A 19,364-nucleotide genomic window follows, 5' to 3' on the forward strand; every position below is an offset into this window, starting at 1 on the left:
GGGCCCCCACTTCTCTGTCTGGCACCCCCTGACCGTCCCCATCAGCTTGCAGAAGAGGGGCTGGGACCCCTCCATGACTTGGCCCCCTAAACAGGCTCTCGGCAAGAAGAGCGGTCGTCAGGAGCCACCTGCCACGTCCTGCAGCACGTCAGATGCCCGTTGGCGCCCCCTCCCCGCAAGTCCTGGGGACCCGCAGGCCCCCTTGTCACAGGGAAGAGTTTAGAGCCGGCAGGAGAAGCGTCTCCTACCCTTCCCAGATCAGGGGATTTCTCCTGCCTCCAGCTCCTACGTTTCGCTTTGAATTGCCTCCCTCTGGTCTGGGTTTTGTCCTAGTGTCTTGACCCCAGATCCTTTCCTCTCTGCAGGGATGACTCTTTTGGATGGTGTGTCGGGCTCTTTCATTCAGAGCGTCTTTTCCCCCAGAGATACTGTTCCTCCCATTCCCCATGGCCCGTGCGCAGCCTGCGGACTGAGGTCGCCCTAATTCCCAAGCGCTGGCAGCTTCCAGGAGACCATGACCGAGCGCAGGCTTGCTCCTTGAGGGCGAGACTGGATACCAAGCCCACGGCGTGTAACGTGGGGGTGCTGCTAAAGAGATGGGAAACACTGGTAGACCCTTGTGATGGCTAATTTTATGTGTCAACTTGCCTGGGCCACGAGATGCCCAGACATTTGGTCAAACATTATTTGGGGCATGTCTGGGAGGGTGTTTTTGGATGAGACTAACATTTGAAATGGTAGAATGAGTCAAGTAGATCACTCTCCCTAATGTGGGTGGGCCTCATCCAATCAGTTGAAGGTCTAAAAGGAACAAAAAGGCACTCCCTCCCCTTTCCCTGTGAGTAAGGGGGAACTCTTGTTTCACTAGGCACATGGGTCTTTGTCTTTGAGTTGGAACCACACCATAGGCTCTCCTGGGTGTTCAGATTGCCAGCTGCTAATCTTGGCACCTGCCAGCCACCATAAACACCCGACCAATTCCTTATAGGAAATTCCTTATATCTCCCATTGATTGTATCTCTGGAGAACCCTGCCTAATACGTAACCTTCCCACCCAGAACCCACAATCCAGTTCAGAAGGTAACAAACACACGATGAAGTGAGTCACAGCCCAGCAGCACATTATTTGATACCAAGACACGGATAGAAAAAAGACGAATTCCATAGGCTGGTGACATAAGGGGAAGCTTTTGGGAAGTGTGGGCATGACCCTTGAAGGACAAATCTGCGCGGGACAGAGCCTAGTCACAGGTACAGAGTGTCCCGGGCCTCGCCAAGAAAGCCTCACAATGGGTCGGGTGGCACCTTGGAGGGAAGCAATAATGGCTTTTTGACGTTTGTGTGCAGTGCCCAGCACAATGCCTGACACAGGGTAAGTGCTCACTAAATGTTTGCTGAATGAATCAAGGAATGAAGATATTGGGACAGCTGCCATATTGAGAGCTGCCAGGGATAAATTTAGACTGACAAAAGACAGTAAAGGGACGTCGAAGAGGGCACTTATCTATAGGAAAACGTGCAATCAGATTGCACAGCAGCGGTAGCGGTGGTATATAGATAAAAAAAGTAGTATCTAAGACACACAGACCCAGCTTTCTGGGTCAAAGGCTGCTCTAGCAGGCATTCAGCCGCTGATGGTAACAGCTGAGGAGCAGAGGGTCACCACTGAATTTCTAAAAGTATCATTGCCTCCTTCTGTCTCCAACCTGATTCTTCTGGAGCATTTCTGCACGTAGCTTTTAGGTAGTGCTGGCAACCCTCTCTCCTGGGCCACATGTCCATCGTCCATCCCGGGGTCTCGCACATCCACACAACCTCAGCCCTGCCCAAGGTCATTACTGAATTCGGTGCAGAGACCAAGCTCCCTTCCTTCTATGGCATCTTTTGGTGTTGAGCTAATGAGCACTCAGGATTTCACCTGCAGTATGAAATCACCCCATAGCTCTATCAAGGGCACAAGAACAGTTTTAAAGACAAACAGAAAGGATCTTGGAGCAGCCCAGTCTTCCTATGGTTTAGTTATAGAAAAGCCTCCTCATGATAATCTTACTTGAAGAGGAATCAAGAATAAGGCTGCGTTCTTTTGCTTTGGGATGAGTGGCTCTTCAGAGACGTGTCAATACGTCATCTGAATGTTACCTCAAGTGTGTTTCCTCTTCCCTGTGGGGGACGCACATCTGAGTGCCTGAGGGCCAATTTGGATTCTGTTATCTGCCTCGCTCCCTCCAGTCCTACCCACTGTCCCTGAAGAGGACATCTCCCCAAGCCTTCCACAGCCTCCGTCCTCCCTGCCGCCACGCTCGGCCTGGCTGCGTCTCCTCCCTTCCAGAGGACTACAAGAGTGTCTCCTCCGCTTGGCCAACCTCCACTCCACTCAGCCAGGGTGCAAAACTGAAACGTGACTCGTTTACAAGACTCTTCAGAAGTTCCCTATCATTCTCAAGATGAGGCTCAATGGCCACCAGATGTCTCCCATGGCCCTTCATGACCTTGTCACTGTTTATTCCCTGGGCCTCTTCTTGGAGAAGCTCCCACCTCCACACCTGACTAACCTTTTTGCACATTCTTACGGCACGCAACTTTCTCTCACCAGCCAGCTTTCTCCCCGCCTGCCTGCCACTTCCCCCACCAGCCACCCCAAAGCTTGTCCTGGCTGGCTCTCTCTCTCCTTGCTCTGCTGACCGTGGCCTCCCTTCAGGAGAAGCCCGTCCTCGCTTTCTTCACTCCCCTGAATCCGAGTTAGGCGCCCTTCCCTGACATGTTCTTACAGCATTTTTATTTAGGCACTCATCATGCTCTGTCATACAAGTCTGTTTTCTTATCCAGCCGGCCCACCCCCTTCCCGGGCAAGACTGTGAACTCATGGAGGCAGAAACCTACAAGGGTCTGTCTTGGCATCTCTTAGCACTGTAGTTCTAGAATGAGTGGATGGATGGACAAATGGATGAATAATACCTTCTACTAATGACTAACAAAATAGAATTCTATTATTAGAACTTTAACAGAGCCCTATGATATAAAGGTAGGAATCATTTATTACCAGAATAAACTGGGAAATACTGGGTACATGTCTTTTTCTTTTTTTTCATTCGGAAGCAATACATGTTTATTGAAGAACATTGAGGAAATTACCTTGAGTAGGGAAATCAAAAGTCACCCGTGGCTCTATGTTTACACACAAAATATAACTTTGGTGTTTCTCTTTCTATCAATATTTTAGGCTCAGAAATTCTCACAGTAACCTAAGATGGCCCAGAGAGATGTAGGTCACAGGGCTAAATCTTAGAGCCAGGATAAGGACCCAGGCATCTTGCTTCAAAGCCCTCCCTTACACCATTTCTGTCCCTCTTAAGCTATAGCTACCTAGACTCACGGCTTTGAAAGAAAACATACTTTAATTGTGCTATGTTTATTTTGCTATGTTATGTCTTGCACAGAACAATTTTTAGTGGTTTACCTAAGTTCCTCTCACTTTTGCACATTATCTGTAACAATGATGAAAACTGTTTACACTAATGAAAACCACCAAGAAGGCCATCTGGTTACCTATTTCTGGCTACCGCCCAGCATGTTCAGGCTACGGCCTCATTGCCCTGAAGGTGATGGGTAGTTTGCAAATGTCCTCACAGGAGACCTGAACACGGCAATCCATTCAAGATGAAAATCACCTCACAGAGAATTCTGTAACTTGATGCATTAGATTTCTCACTAGTGTCACTTCTGGCACAAGAAGTGACTTCTGAAGTGGTTTTCAGATGTGAAAGTCAACATGTTCTTAAATTCAGAGAAGTGAATTCAGAGAAGTAAATCTAGCCCTAGATTTCTCTTTCTCATGAAAAACAACTTCCTTCATTCCGATACCCAACAAGGAAGGAATGTATTGAACTCACTTAGCAATTTCACTGCCTGTGGATTTTATGTTGAGCAGGAATAATGGCTAGAAATCACTGTTTCTCCCATTTTTATGTTTTATGAATTAGGATTTCTAGACATATGTCATCAAGAGAATGGGTGACAGTAAAGGTCAAATCCTTTTATGACTTAAAATCTAGGCATATGAGCAGGACGGACTCCTTTCTTTACCATTATTAGTATGCATATAGTAAGAGATAGGGTTGGAGAAGAGGAGGAAGAAGAAAAGGTGGGGGAGGAGGGAGGAGGGGGAGGAAAAGGGAGGGGGAGGGGAAGATAGGAAAGGAGACAGAGACACAGGTGGGATGGGACTCCAGAAAAAGCTGCTGGGGATGGGAGTCTGCTGGCTGTTGAAGCGCATGAATGGCTTCTCCCTCTTAGGTAGTTGATCGGAGGCAGATAGACACTTTGGTCCTGGAGAGTATAGACCTTTCATAACCCAAGGAAGGATGCCTCTCCTAATAATCCTTAGCATGTAAAACTGCTAGTAGACAAAGAAATAGAGAAATTTCTGTAGGATCCAAGGCACCTCCTAGGAAGAAAGGGAAGACTCTATCCTTTTCGAAGTTCAACATGATTAGAACTTCTCTGGTGGGTAAGAATGGACACCAAGGGACCTGAAAAGGGAATACAGTGATGGGGGACGGGGGAATCTAATGGTACTGGAGTCTAATGGTGGCGAAGCAAGACTAGCCCATGGTGGAATGTGCAGAGGCAGGACGGAGCTCGTGGCCCTGCCATCTCGGTCCTGCAGGTGTGCTCCATGAAGGACTAATAAGTTACCACCTTGGGAGCCCACACTGGGCACCACTGCGGCCTTTGCTGAAATCACGGGGTGTCTCAGACCGCAGGGTCAGTTTTCCAAAGTGAAGCACTGAGAGTTGAAAAGTAGGGGTCGTTCATTGAACTTGCTAGAAGGAGGCATCAGGTAGAAGCTAGGAGAGAATGCAGTGCGGGATGGCTCTTCTGGGAACATGGAGAAGAAAAATGAGGAAAGAAAGCCACAGAGCAAGGACAGTATAGTCTGCTGCGATGGTGGCGCTCCAAATCCCGGGAATGGCGCCAACACCGCCACCTTCCGTGTCCCAGTTCTTCCCAGTCAAAAGCATCTCGTGCTTTCTTTTTGCCATACTGCGTTGGGACCCCAGGAGGGAGTAGAGAGGCAGAACTGACCTCATGGTGGGGAAGGGGGCACAGGTTCGGAGCACACCATCTTCCGACCCGGAAAGCCACGAAATCAAAGGGTATTCAAACTAAAACAAGCCTCAGAGGACCTGTAGCCCCACAGCCGAAGAAATCCAGGCCCACAGAGAGAGGCGCGCCCGAGGCCTCACCGTGGCCGAGGTGCTAGGCTTAGCCCAGACCCCTTCTGCGCACCACTACGCTGCCTGTAACAAGTCGGCTGAGAAAGACGTGCAGAGGAAGCTCTCAACAGGCCTGGTCCAGAGGCTGAGAACTGTACGTTCAAGTCGTGTTACTGTCTTTATGCTTAATTATGGTGCCGGCTATTTCCTGGGCTGTCAAACCCCCAAAGAATAACTGACAGCAAGAGCTATACATGACGAGCCGTCAGTGTAACAGTTTGGGCAGGGCATATACACCGGCTGAACTGATACCCTGATGGCCTCTTAGACAATAAACCCATTTCCCCTGAGCCGTCTACAGGCCAGGGTGCGTCTCAGCAGGGCAGAGGGATGGTATGGGAAATCCTACACCCTATCCTCTCCTTGGCCCGGATTCTCTACATCAGGGTGGGAGGGGGGCATTAAGACTCAACCTTGTTGTAAGCACTGTTCTCTGCTCTGCGGGAGCAACTCCGGCCAAGCTTCCAAGTGCTGTCTTCTGTACCAACAAGGCAATGAGCTAATGTCCAGGAACACGGTCAGGATGGACCAGGAGAGGCTTTGCCCAACCCTTGGGAGCGGGAGACATGGGGAACTTGAGTGGTGCTGGGGAGATGTCAGGAGAGAGGGTGGGATGTGAGAGAAGTCTCTGGAAGGGTAGACAGAGGGAGTGATGGACCCAATCATTCCCGGCGTCTGTAGCGTTACCGCTCAAGCCTTGCAAAAACCGTCAGCCTCTTGATTGAGGAATAACAGCTCGCAGAAAAGCCGGAGTTTTAAAATCGCCCTAGAAAGGTGCACCTGGAGGTGACTTTTGCGACACCCATCTGATGCCCTCCTATTGCACTTATGTTTGCATCTGGTGTCCAGTGAAGGGGTTCAGGACAGCCCCCCCCAAACATGCCACTTTGGCATGTGGATTACTTTGAGCCGAAGGCGCTTGAGATGCTATGGACTCATGAGTAACTTCTGTCCCTCCCTTAACCACACACAAGAATCTAAATTGGGGTCTTTCCCAGAATCAGGGTTAGTAACAGAGACAAATCTTATCTGAGTGACCCATCTGTATGGCAGGGCAAACATCGAACTAGCAAACATGTGCTCTTGTCGCCCTGGGAAGTGCATTCGTTTCCTCTGAGGTCCAGACCCCTGCCCCCTTCTCCTTAGCTCAGAGGGACACAGACACCTCATTTTCCCCGTCTTTGCAATTTCTGTTGTCTGTGCGGATTCCCTGTATGTACACCTATTAAATTTGATTTTCTCCTGTTAATGTGTCACAGGTCAATTTGATTCTTAGTCCCGTTGGAAGGACCTTTGAGGAGACAGAAATCCTTGCTCCCCGACACCGGCACGTGGGACACGGGCTGACCCTCCTACTGTCCTGGCCTCCGCATCCAAGTCCCCTTTGCAGCTTCTCTTTCCCTGCCTGCCACTTAAATACTAGTGGTCCCTGCGCTCTGTCCTAGTCTGCTTTCTCCTCCCCTTGAACCTGAAACCCACTGACTCTCAGTAAGCCCGTGGGTAGGCTTAGGGGAGATGGTCTACAACCCCCATTAAAACAGCACTGGGTCCCCCTCTCGTGTTTTCTGTTTCAGGGGAGGCCACCACCATGCACCCAGCTGCCCGAGCTGGAAAGCTGGGGGTCATCCTGATTCCTCCCCCCACACTCCCCACATCCGGTAAACGGCCAACCTTAGCCCGTGACACAGTGGAGGGACGCACGGGGGCCTGAGAGCACAGCTTCTGGAGCCACACTGCGTGGGTCCACTCCCTACCCGTGTGTATCTTTTTTGTCGCATTTAATTTCTCTGTACCTCATATCTTCAGCTCCAAAATGCAGATAATAATGGCAATACTTTCCTCACTTTTGTGAATAGGGCCCACATAACTGAAAATGTGAAGACCTGATACATATTTAGGTCAAAGCCTGGCCCTTAGTCAGGGCTCTGTGTCTGCTGACGTCACCATCCTTCCTCTCCTGGATCAGCCTCCTAGCTGTCTCTGTCTCGTCCCCTGGGCCACCATTCTGAAAGGCAGTTCTGGTCCTCACACCTCTCAATGGATTCTCGTCATTCCTAAGATCAAGTCCAAAGTGCTTCCAATCACTTGCCGACAAGGTCGCTTTCGCCCTGTCTTCTACTCATTTCTTTGCTCTTTCCCCCAGCACCTGCTGGCCATGCTCTGCCCTCCAGCCAAATACATCCTTTTCCTTTCCTCTCTGACCACACGCGCTGCCTCTCCGCTGGGCTGTGGCGCTCGCTGTTCTCTCTGCCTATTCTCCGGCCACTGCTTTCTCCATGCCCTTCTTTGTTGTCGCCTGCCCGGGGCTGAGACAGACAAACTGAAGGGACCCGGGGGTGGTGGCGGGAGGGGAGGGGGGATGGGTTATTGTGCTCCTTTTCCTGCTTCCATTCTTGCCCGGACCTGACCCCCACTTCATTTGCCTTATAGCACAAATAGCGTATGTCCTCCTGACAATGGAATACAAGGAATGAATGATTTCTCTAGATTACTCTAGAACAGGTAACAGCGAAGGAAGGACCGGGTGAGAATGCCCAGAGAAAGCCATCATATGCATCTCCTGCACTAGACATCTCAATGCCAAGACCCCCTGCACTAGACCCCCTCAATGCCAAGGAAGAACGCCTGGACCCCTGTCTTTGTTCTAACCGGTTCCTGGATGCCTGAGGGGACACATGCACCAGACCAGCAGCCTCAGTAAAAACTCCAGGCCCTGAGCAAAGAGGAGACTCCCTCCTTTCCTGTGTCTCCCAGACACCCTGTCCGCACCTGCACTCTCCCTATGCCTTCAGTGAACTCTGCTTTCACCTCCTGCTGGCTCGTGTTTGATTTCTACCCCACCCTCCAGGCCGGTGCTGCGGGAACCCCACCCCCACCCCCCCACCCCGAGTCCTCGGACCCCACCTGCCAGCAACATTTGTATTTTTTTGCTGCGTGACTGATCATTCTTCTCTTCCAACGTGTTTGACTTATGGGGTGTTTCTATTCTTTTAAGGACGTGCCTTACAAATTAAAACATGCATACTTATTAAGTCTAAATGTAATGAAACCTCAAAGATAAAGAATAAAAGGACCTTCCTTTACTTGCTCCTGACTTAACACATTATGTTTATCTGGCATTTTACTTCCATATATATTTTAAGGCCCACTAGACATCACAATTCCTAAGTCTTGCGGTCGCTGTTCATTTACATTTGTCAACATATTTGCCACTGTCTTCATCAGCCTTTCTTGTATCTCAAATCTTCCACCTGGGATCATTTACCTTCTGCCCAAAGGATTGCCTTTACAATTTCCTCTGGGGGCGCCTGGGTGGCTCAGTTGGTTAAGTGTCAGACTTCGGCTCCGGTCACGATCTCACAGTGTGCGAGTTTAAGCCCGTGTCAGGCTCTGTGCTGACAGCTCGGCGCCTGGAGGCTTCTCCCGATTCTGTCTCCCTCTCTCTCTGCCCCTCCCCCGCTCGCATTCTGTCTCTGTCTCTCTCAAAAATAAATAAACATTAAAAAAAAATTTTTTTTTTAATTTCGTCTAATGAGGGGTGCCTGGGTGGCTTCATCAGTTAAGCATCCAACTTCAGCTCAGGTCATGGTACCACGGTTTGTGGGTTTGAGCCCCGCATTGGGCTCTGTGCTGACAGCTCAGGGCCTGGAACCTGCTTTGGACTCTGTCTCCCTTTCTCTGTGCCCTTCCCCTCCCCCCGCCCCTGCTCACACTGTCTCTCTCTCAAAACTAAATAAACATTTAAAAAAAAATTTTTAATTGCATCTAATGAGTGTCTTCCTGGTGATAAACTTACTTTTAACGTATCTGAAAATGTCTTTATTTTTTACCCTGTTTCTTAAAAGCTGCCTTGAGGGGTGCCTGGCTGGCTCAGTGGAGCATGTGACTCTTGATCTTGGGGCTGTGAGTTCAAGCCCCACGTTGGGCCTACAGCTTACTCAAAAACTAAAACTAAAACTAAAAAAAAGAAAAAGAAAAAAACAGTTGCCTTGTGAATTCTAACGTGGTACTTTTTCTTTTGGCGCTTTAGGAGATCCTTACGCCCCCTCCAGCTTTCTGTGAGTCTGACTGCTGTCCCTTCCAAGACAAGCCGACCTCCTCACCCTGCTGGCTGCTCTTAATATTTGTCCCTCATCTTTACTGCTTTGCAATTTCATTATAATGCATCTATATGCAGATTTCTTTTTCATTTATTCTGCTTGGAATTTGCACTCATGTCATTCATCAGTTCTGAAAAAATCCAAACTATTACCTCTTGAATATTGCCTCTACCAGATTCCCTCTCTTTTCCCCTCTGGGACTCCAATCAAGTAGATGCTTCTGGTAGCTTTCTCTTGGGGTCAGAGTCACTACCATTCTTACCTGGAGATAATGTCGAGAAATGCCCCCAGGACCTCGATCATGGGCCTCAGGAAATGTCTGTTGAGCACACTCGAACACTGGGTAAATGTTTAATCTTTCCAAGTATCATTAATCACAAGCTGTGTGGGGTCAAAAGAAATGTCATCAGAAAGAAGGGTCTTACCCACTTTAATGAGAGAGAGCTGAAGGAATTTAGCCTAATTTTACTGAGGCTTTGTAACGTTCCCCGACTGCCGATTTCCCTCGCTAGAAGCAGCCACCTTGGCCTGCGTTTCCTATCATTACCTAAGATGGAAGTATTTGCACACACAGTCAGTGAAATCCTAGTGAGTCATCCAGGAGGTTTCTCTGAGGGTTGTTTCTACGACAGCTCTGGACCATTTGACTGAGACTCAGACAGACAGATGGCTTCCCCACCCCTCGGTGAACTTCCTTCCTCGGTTCAAGCTTTTTGTCCCTTTGGTGGCACCACGCTCTGGCTCCCAAAGACATTTCTTCTTCTCGTTCTTTTGTTTTCTTAATCATTATTTGAGAGAGAGAGAGCAAGCACTCACAAGCAGGGGAGAGGAGCAAAGGGAGAGAGAGAGAGAATCTCAAGCAGGCTCCAGGCTCAGCAAGGAGCCCTGATCATAGCACACGCGGGGCTGGATCCCACAACCCCAGGATCACGACCTGAGGTGAAATCAAGAGTTGGACACTCAATGGCCTGAGCCACCCAGACGCCCCTCCCAGGGACATTTCTGAGATTTACAGCTGAGTAAACCGTGGCCCTGACACGATTACTTCTTGGGATTCGAGGAGCTCCTGGAAGATAACTGGATAAAAGCCTTTACAAATGACAGATCTTTTGGTGTCTGGGAGGTATTATTTCCTCTCTTTTCGGAACATTTGCAACTTACAAAATTGGAAAGTTGGCACTGTAGTGAGGCCTTTCTTAGACTTCCTACTTCTTCCTTAAGATTTAAGAGAGAACAACTCTATAAATACTTAGAAAACCAAGATATTTCTGTTTTAAAAACAAATACCCATTTTTTGACCCCAATTCTCTAGTGGGTATTGAGTGTTCTCTGCTTGGTTTGCCAGCAGGGTTGTTTAGTTGCTAGAGTTTAGATATGTTGCATCTTTGTCTTTCTGTAAATTAGCTGGAGGTCTGGTTAATGCAAGGACTTAGTGGTTATCAAATATGAACTGAGGCATATTTGAATAAGAATCCTTATTCTTGGATTACCTCAGTTCTTTTGCTTTAATCCTTTTTCTTTCTCCTCTTCCGCTTATTTTTCTTTTAAACAGGGTGTGGAGGAGTAAATACAGTCAACAGATTTAAAAAGAAATCTGGTCACCCTTGGGGCACAAAGCTGACCCCCATGGAGGTACTAATTCGGCTTTGGCCAACAGGTGGCTGAGACAAGCAATTTTGTAGCATCTCTTCACAGCACGGAGAGGAGAGATAAAACTGGGATGGTCAGGTACACCACTCCATGTACGAGCTGGTTCTTCCTCCAACCCAGGTGCTCCAACACTCTGCCTTTGTAAGTTCATCTTGTTAGGGTGAAAGGGACTTCTCACACAAGTCCCATTTGGTGGCCATTGCCCCAAGTTCAAGGTATTACAAATGGCACTGACTACTCACTATGTAAAATGATATTGACCTTGGTGGTGACTTAAACATAAAAGTCTAAATCCAGGATTTGGCTAAAGCATTTGTGTGGATTAGGAGAGGTGGAAGCAAGGTTCAGGTTATGCACCAAAGTCAGGAAGAGGTTCTGTCCCAGACTCTCTGACCCAAAGCTTCCCTCTTCCTGCCGCTTCATTGTCCATTTGTTTGTTGATGCTGAGAATATGGGAAAAGCAGCAAGTGGAGAAGTAGCTTTTAGGATTAATAAAATTTGTGCTCTTAATGTCTGATTTGTCCCTAACTGTTGGGTGATCTTGGGCAAGTGACTTAACACCCGAGAGTCTCAGTTTCCTCAACTGTCAAATAATAACATTTTGTTTAGTGTGTGCCTAAAACCATTCTCAGCATTTTTGATACATTTAACACAAGTGTAGGGAAGACATTTTTAAAAAATTTTTATTTACTTATTTTGAGAGAGATAGAAATATCATGAGCAGGGGCGGGGCAGAGAGGGAGAGAGAGAATCCCAAGCAGGCTTCACGCTGTTGGCACAGAGCCCAACCTGGGGCACTCTATCCCACAAACTGTGAGATGATGACTTGAGCCGAAACCGAGAGTCAGAGGCTTAACTGACTGAGCCACCCAGGCACCTGGGGAAGACATTCTTACTATCCTTGTTTAACAGGTGAAGACATCCAGACTTTAAGGCACTCATTTACGGTAATATCACATCGACAGTGTGTAGCCAGGACTTAAACTCAGGTCTCTTTGTTGCTACAGCCTTAGTCACTAGGTTGCTAGAGTGGATTAAGTGATTTCTCTGATCAGTCTCAATTCTGAAGTTTTAGAATTCTATAATTTAACCCAAAAGTGAAGAGGGAGAAGATAAAGAGAAAGCAAGTTCAGGTAGAAGGGTTCTACCTAGAGGATTGGCCACTCTAGGCAAAGTCAGTCTTTATTGGCCTTTGATTCTGTCTCTAGGTAGAGAGGAGAGGTTGGATGAATGGATGGTAGGCAGTCAGTCAAGAACTCAAGAGAGAGCAGTTCTACTAACTGTCCAGGCTCAGCAGCCACAGGAACCACCTCCCAACCTCAAGCTTCTTACAAGATCTTGGCCATGGGTTTGCTGTGCACTCCAGGTATCCCATCAGCAGGCTCTGAGGACGCACTGAGACTGACATCACTCTAAGCGAAAGGCAGCTCCCACCCCCATTCCCAACCCAAAGGAAAATGGTTTTTACCTTGAAACTAATTATCAAAGGTTCTGTACTTAATTTTGTATTCACAAATTTGTATTCTTTTTCTTAAAGAATTCCCCCACATCTGCAAATTACGGAGGCTTCAGGTACTGCAAAACCTATACCCACTCTTGTGCTAACATATTTGTTAGGATGAAAATACTTTAAATAGATTGAAGTAGGGCTCCTGGACTATAAAAATGTGGAATTTTTTTTTACGTTTATTTATGTATTTTTGAAAGAAAGAGAGAGAATGCACTCGAGCAAGTTGGGGAGGGGCAGAGAGAAGGAGAATGCCCAACAGGCTCAAAGCTTTCACCATGGAACCCGATGCAAGGCTCAAACTCAGGAACTATGAGATCGTGACCTGAGCTGAAATCCAGAGTCAGGTGCTTCACTGACTGAGCCACCCAGGCGCCCCTGGAATTATTTTTAAAGAAATGCTGAATTCAATTGATTTTTCTAGACTCTTCAACAGCCAAAAAAAAAATGATATTCAGAAAAGCAACTCATTTGCTGTGTAGTTTTTACCTAACTGTGGTATGCTCTACTAAGGTTCTTCACTGCTTAAAAGATGACTCCAGTGTTTTCCTACCAAGAAAATGGTAGATACCTATGAAACTCTCATTTAATGCTGATCTATTGTCAATGAGTTTGTTGACAATGGGGTTGGTTAGTGGGAAGGTGGCTTTAAGTACAAATATTCCTCAAAAGAAAAATTTTAATTAGTCCCTTTGTTTTTAATCTTTAAATTAGCAACTATTAAGAGAAGCACCCAAATAGAAGGCAAGGAGTTTTTCTTCAAAAATTATCCTTCCCCCATGGGTGCCTTGGTGGTTCAGTCGGTTGAGCATCTGACTTCAGCTCAGGTCATGATCTCGCAGTTTGTGAGTTCAAGCCCTGTGTCAGGCTCTGTGCTGACAGCTTGGAGCCTGGAGCCTGCTTTGGATTGTGTGTCTCCTTCTCTCTCTGCCCCTCCCCCACATGTGCTCTGTCTCTGTCTCCCAAAAATAAATAAATGTAAAAAAAATTTTTTTTCAATTATCTTTCCCCCAAAAAGATTTTAACTTGTGCTTACATTCCTATGAAGTCTCTCATATTATTAGTATTCTCTCAATTATTTTATCATGAAAAACAAAGTCCTTTTTAGAAAACACATGTTACCCTAAGAGGCTCTCAATCAGTGTTAGTTTTGGTTGCTTATAGAGATCAACTGACAAAGCTAATACCAAAAAATGCAAAAAGAAGCAAAACAGTCATTACTCTAGGACTGATGACCTCACATTTGCAAAGACTATATATATTTGTAAATAATTCATGATCAATTTGAAAGCCTCATAGCAAGTGTTAAAATTGTGGAGAATACAAATCTATACATATAAGTTGAATTTTTAAAATAGAAATGATCCTAATACTAGCTGAATGGATGTTAGAAGTCGGGGATGAACTAAATATCCCCTGAACTGAGAAGGCACTTTGAGACCAAAAAGCAATTTAAACAAAATTTTATTCAGGGTAACCTACTGACAGGGCATCAGGTGGGCAATGATCTACAGCAGGTGCACAGCTATTCTTCACAAAAATCCAGACCTTAGTCCAGAGATTATGTAGAGCAAGAGGACATGTAGAAGGGCACTGTCATGAGATCAAAGGGTTCACATGCACCTCAAAGGGCTTGCGTGCATCTGACAGCAAACCTTTAACTAGATCTTGGTCACCACCTGCTCATCAGGAAGGAGAACAGGTGTTATCTTTAACAAATTCATGTAAGGCCAAAACAAGCCTCCCCTAATCTCAGCCTTCATGGGCATTTCTAAGGTATGTATTAATCTCCAAGGAGCCTCTAAGAGGGGTCACTGAGCAAACATGAACAAAATGGCGGGCCAAAGATGGAGTCAGTATTGTCTGCATTCCTACAATGGATACTTGGATGTTGGGGAAAGTTTTCCAATGCCAACATTATATGTATATGAAGAAGCTGCATTTATCTAATACTCAGAAGGAGTAAAAACTGTGTGCTCAGGAAAATCTGAAGATGATGTGCATAGTGTCTCTAGTGATCATGAAGACACTGAGATTGAAGCTGCTGTGAACTATTTAGATAAAAATATTCCCTGAAAGGTGATTTCTTTTTTTTTTTTTTTTTTTAATTTTTGAGAGACAGAGAGATAGAGCATGAGTCGGGGAGCAGCAGAGAGCGAAGGAGATGCAGAATCTGAAGCATTCTCCAGACCCTGAGCTGTCAGCACAGAGCCTGACATGGGGCTTAAACTCAGACACAGGACTTGAACTCACAAACTGTAAGATCATGACCTGAACCAAAGTTGGATGCTTAACTAACTAAGCCACCCATGTGCCCCTTAAAGGTGATTTCTAAATTAACATTCATATCACTTTAAATGTGCATATGAAATGTACTTACTAAATGTTATAGATTCTTAACTATTTCATCTACATCCCTAAAAGTTTATATATTCAAATTGTCAAAATCAAGCCCATAAAAACTTTTTTAGCCTTTCTTTTTGGAAAAACTAGCAATCACTTTATACTTGAACACATTTTCCACATAATAAAGATTTCCATTAAAACGTACCCAATGGAGTTCAGACAGGTTACTTGATGTATGTAATGTTACATACATTTGCATTTTCTCCCTAATAATGAAAAAGTTATGAACTACTTATACCAAAACAGTGATGCAATTTTTAAGCTGATTTGCTTTTCCTGGGCAGGAGGTAAACTCCCTTTATTTTGCCAAATAGAGCCAAAAGATTCATGATTCACTGGAAGGTATGTTAATTTGTATTACCATCTAAGTGATTTATATGATCAAAATGACACACATGTATAGGAATCTGATACATGTAAAGAAATTTCCTTATTGATAGCAAATAATAGGCATTCGAGATTGCTCTTCAATAAGTGATTTTTATATTTCTAAAGTACTAAATTCTGTCACTTTATTCTGTTAATATCACTTGAGCTAGAAGGGCTTTTCAGGAGATGGCATTCTAACCCTCCACTTGTTTTTAATTTAATGGTTGATGTGGTTAAATTGAATCTACAATTATTTTCACTTTGCCCCTTCTGTGATTTGTTCCATTTTGCCTGTTTTCTCCTTTAATTTTGAATTAATAGACTATTTTAGCCAACTGAGCCACCCAGGTTCCCTGAATTAATAGACTATTTTAAAAAATATTCTGTGTATCTCCACTATTGCCATATGTTTTTGTTTTATTGTTTTAGTGGTTGCTTTAGAATTTATAACATGCATTTTTTTTTTAACTTATCACAGTCTATCTTCAAATTGTATTCTTGGTTAAATTTATTCCTAAGCACTTTATTGTTTTTTATTCTATTGTAAGTGGGATTGTTTTTTTTTAATTTCTTTCTTGGATAGTATGTTGCCAAGGTATAGAAACACAACTGGTTTTTACATGTCCTGCAGCTTCTCTGAGTTCCAAGAGTTTTTTTGGTAGAGTCTTTAGGGTATGTAAGATCATGTTATCTGAAAACAGACAATTTTACTTCTTCCTTTCCAATTTCAATGTCTTTTATCTCTTTTTTTCTGCCTAGCTGCTCTGGCTAGGACGCCATAACTATTTTGAATAGAATGACAAGAGTGGGCATCCTTGTCTTGTTCCTGATCTAAGAGGAAAAGCTTTTAGCTTTTCACTGTTAAGTCTGATATTAGCTGTGGGCCTGTCATACATGGCCTTTATTATGTTGAGGTACGATCCTTCTATACCTAATGTGTTCAGAATCTTTATAATGAAAGGATGTCAAATGCTTTTTGTGCATCTATTGAGATGATCACTTGATTTATTCTTCATTCTGTTGATGTGGTGTATCACACCGACTTATTTCCATATATTGAATCATCACTGCATCCTGGGGATAAATCCCCCTTGATCATAGTGTATGATCCTTTTAATGTGCTGTTCAGTTTTAGGTAATATTTAAGAACCTTACAACAGCATACTTCCATTTCCTTCTTCTGACTTTTGCTATTGTCTCTTGTACATAGCACAGAGTTTGATTTTGCTTTGCATGGCAACCTAAAGATCTTTTTCTTTGAATAGGTGGTTTGAGCCCATTCACATTTATTGTTACAACAGCATGTTTGGTCTGTGATCAATCATATTATTCTGGCATCTTTATCATGTGTTTTCACTATGTGGTAGAACTGTTTTTCTCTTTTTTTTTTTTTTTTTTTGAATCTTTTGTTATTTAGGAATGTTTATAGCTTTGTCCTAGCAGTTACCTTCACACTTGATATAATTTCCTCAGCCTTCTAATTCCTTAATTAGGCTTCTACTCTTTGCTTGGTCAGGTTTAATATGCTTAGACACACATCTATTATCTATATGAAATCAGTAAACTTATTCTATTTTCCCTTTGCTTCCTTCTTGCATTTAAAAACAAGATGTTTTGGGGTGCCTGGGTGGCTCAGTCATTTGACTGTCCAGCTCTTAGTTTCGGCTCAGATCATGATCTCACGGTTTGTGGGTTTAAGCCTCAAGTCAGGCTCTGCCTTGGCAGTATGGAGCCTGCTTGGGCTTCTCTCTCTCTCCTTCTATCTCTGCCCCTCCACTGCTCATTCTATGTTTCTGTCTCTCTCTCTCAAAATAAATAAACTCTAAAAAAACCAAGTTGTTTTATTTCTATTTAATCAGAACACTCATTTATATATTGATCTTCCACCCTAATCCCCCCCCCCTTCTGTAATCTTAGAACTGCAATTAAAAACATTCTAAGCTCCCTACCAGTCCTTTTGTCAAATTTCCCCAATCATCCCTTGGTTGGATGAAGTTCAGCTTCTAGTATAGTAAATGGCAAATTTCTGTGAAGGGCCAGAAAGTAAATGTTTGTAGTTCCGTGGACCATACAGTCCCTATTGTAACAATTCAACATTACTGGTGTGGCACATAACAGTCACACATAATACATACAAACGGAGGATGGCTGTGTTCCAATAAAACTTTATTTACAAAAACAGATGGCAGCTGTTTGACCAGACTAGTAGGCTATAGTTTGCCGACTCTTGATTAATAGATTACTCAGGCAAGGTACAACTAATTACAATATTTTGTAAGTTCTTGCATCTGTAGGACTGCTTTGATACAGGAGATAAATTATTGTTGTATCTGCATTCCCTAAGTCCCTTGAAAATTTTGCTTTACTGTTTTCTTGCTTTGTATTTTGTTATTAAAAATTTCAACACCATTCTGACTTACTTTCCTATATAAATGACTTGTTACCTTGTCTGCAGGTCCAGAGGGTTTTAATTTTTTTTAGCCTTTAAATTCTAATATTCTGGGTCCTATGATAGATTATTTTGATACACTGTTTCATATTTTATTTCAGTGAAATTTGCATAGGTAATAATTTCAAATGGTAGTTATTAGCTCTTTTGTTCCTGTCATTTGTATCCATTTAAATACTTTGCATCTATTATCTCATAATTTACTTGTAGTCACTTTTGAAATAATTGTCTTTTTACTCAATTTCTTTCCAGTATTCTGCCAGCTCTTTTTGCAACTATTTCTATTCAGAATTTTACATTTGTGAGTTACAGTGTTCTTGCATTTCTATAATTTGTTGGATTAAACTTAATTCAAGTTGCAGTGCTGTATTAAGTTGTCTTCTGCCTTGTGAGTTTAAATAGCATTTTCATGGGGCGCCTGGGTGGCTCAGTCAGTTAAGTGTCCGACTTCAGCTCAGGTCATGATCTCATGTTCGTGGGTTCAAGCCCCGCGTCAGGCTCTGTGTGGACAGCTTGGAGCCTCGAGCCTGCTTCAGATTCTGTGTTTCTCTAGAGAGAGAGAGGGAAACATCCCCCTGCTCATGCTCTGTCTACCCTTTCTCTCAAAAATAAGTAAACATTGAAAAAAATTAAAAGAAAAAAAATAGCATTTTCATAAGCTGAAAAAGCATGATTTATACTTTCTGTACTCTGTGTATTACGTTTATTCTTGCTTATGATAAAGTGTGTTGACTTCCTGACCAGCAATAACAGATCATTCTACTGGGACCAAGGTGTTTGGTTGCTTACTCTATTTCTTGGAGCAAGAGTGCCCTCTTCTGTGCAGTTTTTAAGAAAATAAATGGCATTTTGTTTGTATGGTTGGGGGTTGTGTATTTGGATTCTCTATTATAACCATGTTGCTTATCTTCAGCCCCTTCTTTAATTTTGCCATTAGACACTTCCGCTTGCCAAGGTGGTTTTCCCTCCCCTGGAAATGCTGCCTTCCCAACCCCACACCTCTGTGTTCCCTCATTTACCAAGGTCGTCTCTTTCTACTTGCCAGCCATGACTCTGATACCAGAAAAAAAAAAAAAAAAATCCATTCACTGGAAGAGAGAGCCCAGTTATTAATGTATAAATATTTTTTAATGATTAAAAACACTTTCATATGAGGTTGTTCAGCAGCAGCTGATGGTTCAGTATAGACAATTAAAAGCTGCTCCGTTAAATACGTTTTTCAATAGTTAACATAAAATGTATAAAGAATAATGCCACAAACTTAACCATATCCACTGCTCCCCTTAAAGAATAAGACATTACAAGTGAGCTCTCCAGGTACTTACTCCCTCTCCAATTGCGTCTCCTCTTTCCCTGCTTTTGGCCTCCTCAAATACCGACCGAAGCCGGATACAGTATCATCTCACACATTTCTAACTTTATTTATGTGTATCATATATAAAGTTGTTTTTCTCAATTTGCTTTTTTGAGATTCATCATGCGGATATACGTATCTCTACTTCGTTGATTTTTAACTACTGTATTCTATCATGTGACTATAATACAATTTATGTGTACTATAACTCCCTGTATTCTTTACAGGGATTAAGGTCATTTTCATTGTTTTG

General features: G+C 44.0%; 1 protein-coding gene across 1 annotated transcript in view; it reads right to left on the reverse strand.

Annotated features, from left to right (window-relative positions):
• Window positions 1-9,723, reverse strand: part of DCLRE1C (DNA cross-link repair 1C) — a 67,651-nt gene extending 57,928 nt beyond the window's left edge. Inside the window, exon 1 of the mRNA XM_078450398.2 lies at window positions 9,639-9,723. The gene's annotated coding sequence lies outside the window, so the exon portion shown is untranslated. The remainder of the gene's footprint in view (window positions 1-9,638) is intronic.
• Window positions 9,724-19,364: the final 9,641 nt, after the last annotated feature.

The sequence above is a fragment of the Panthera onca genome, chromosome B4, assembly GCF_046562875.1.
Source record: "Panthera onca isolate mPanOnc1 chromosome B4, mPanOnc1 haplotype 2, whole genome shotgun sequence".
NCBI classification, from domain to species: domain Eukaryota; kingdom Metazoa; phylum Chordata; class Mammalia; order Carnivora; family Felidae; genus Panthera; species Panthera onca.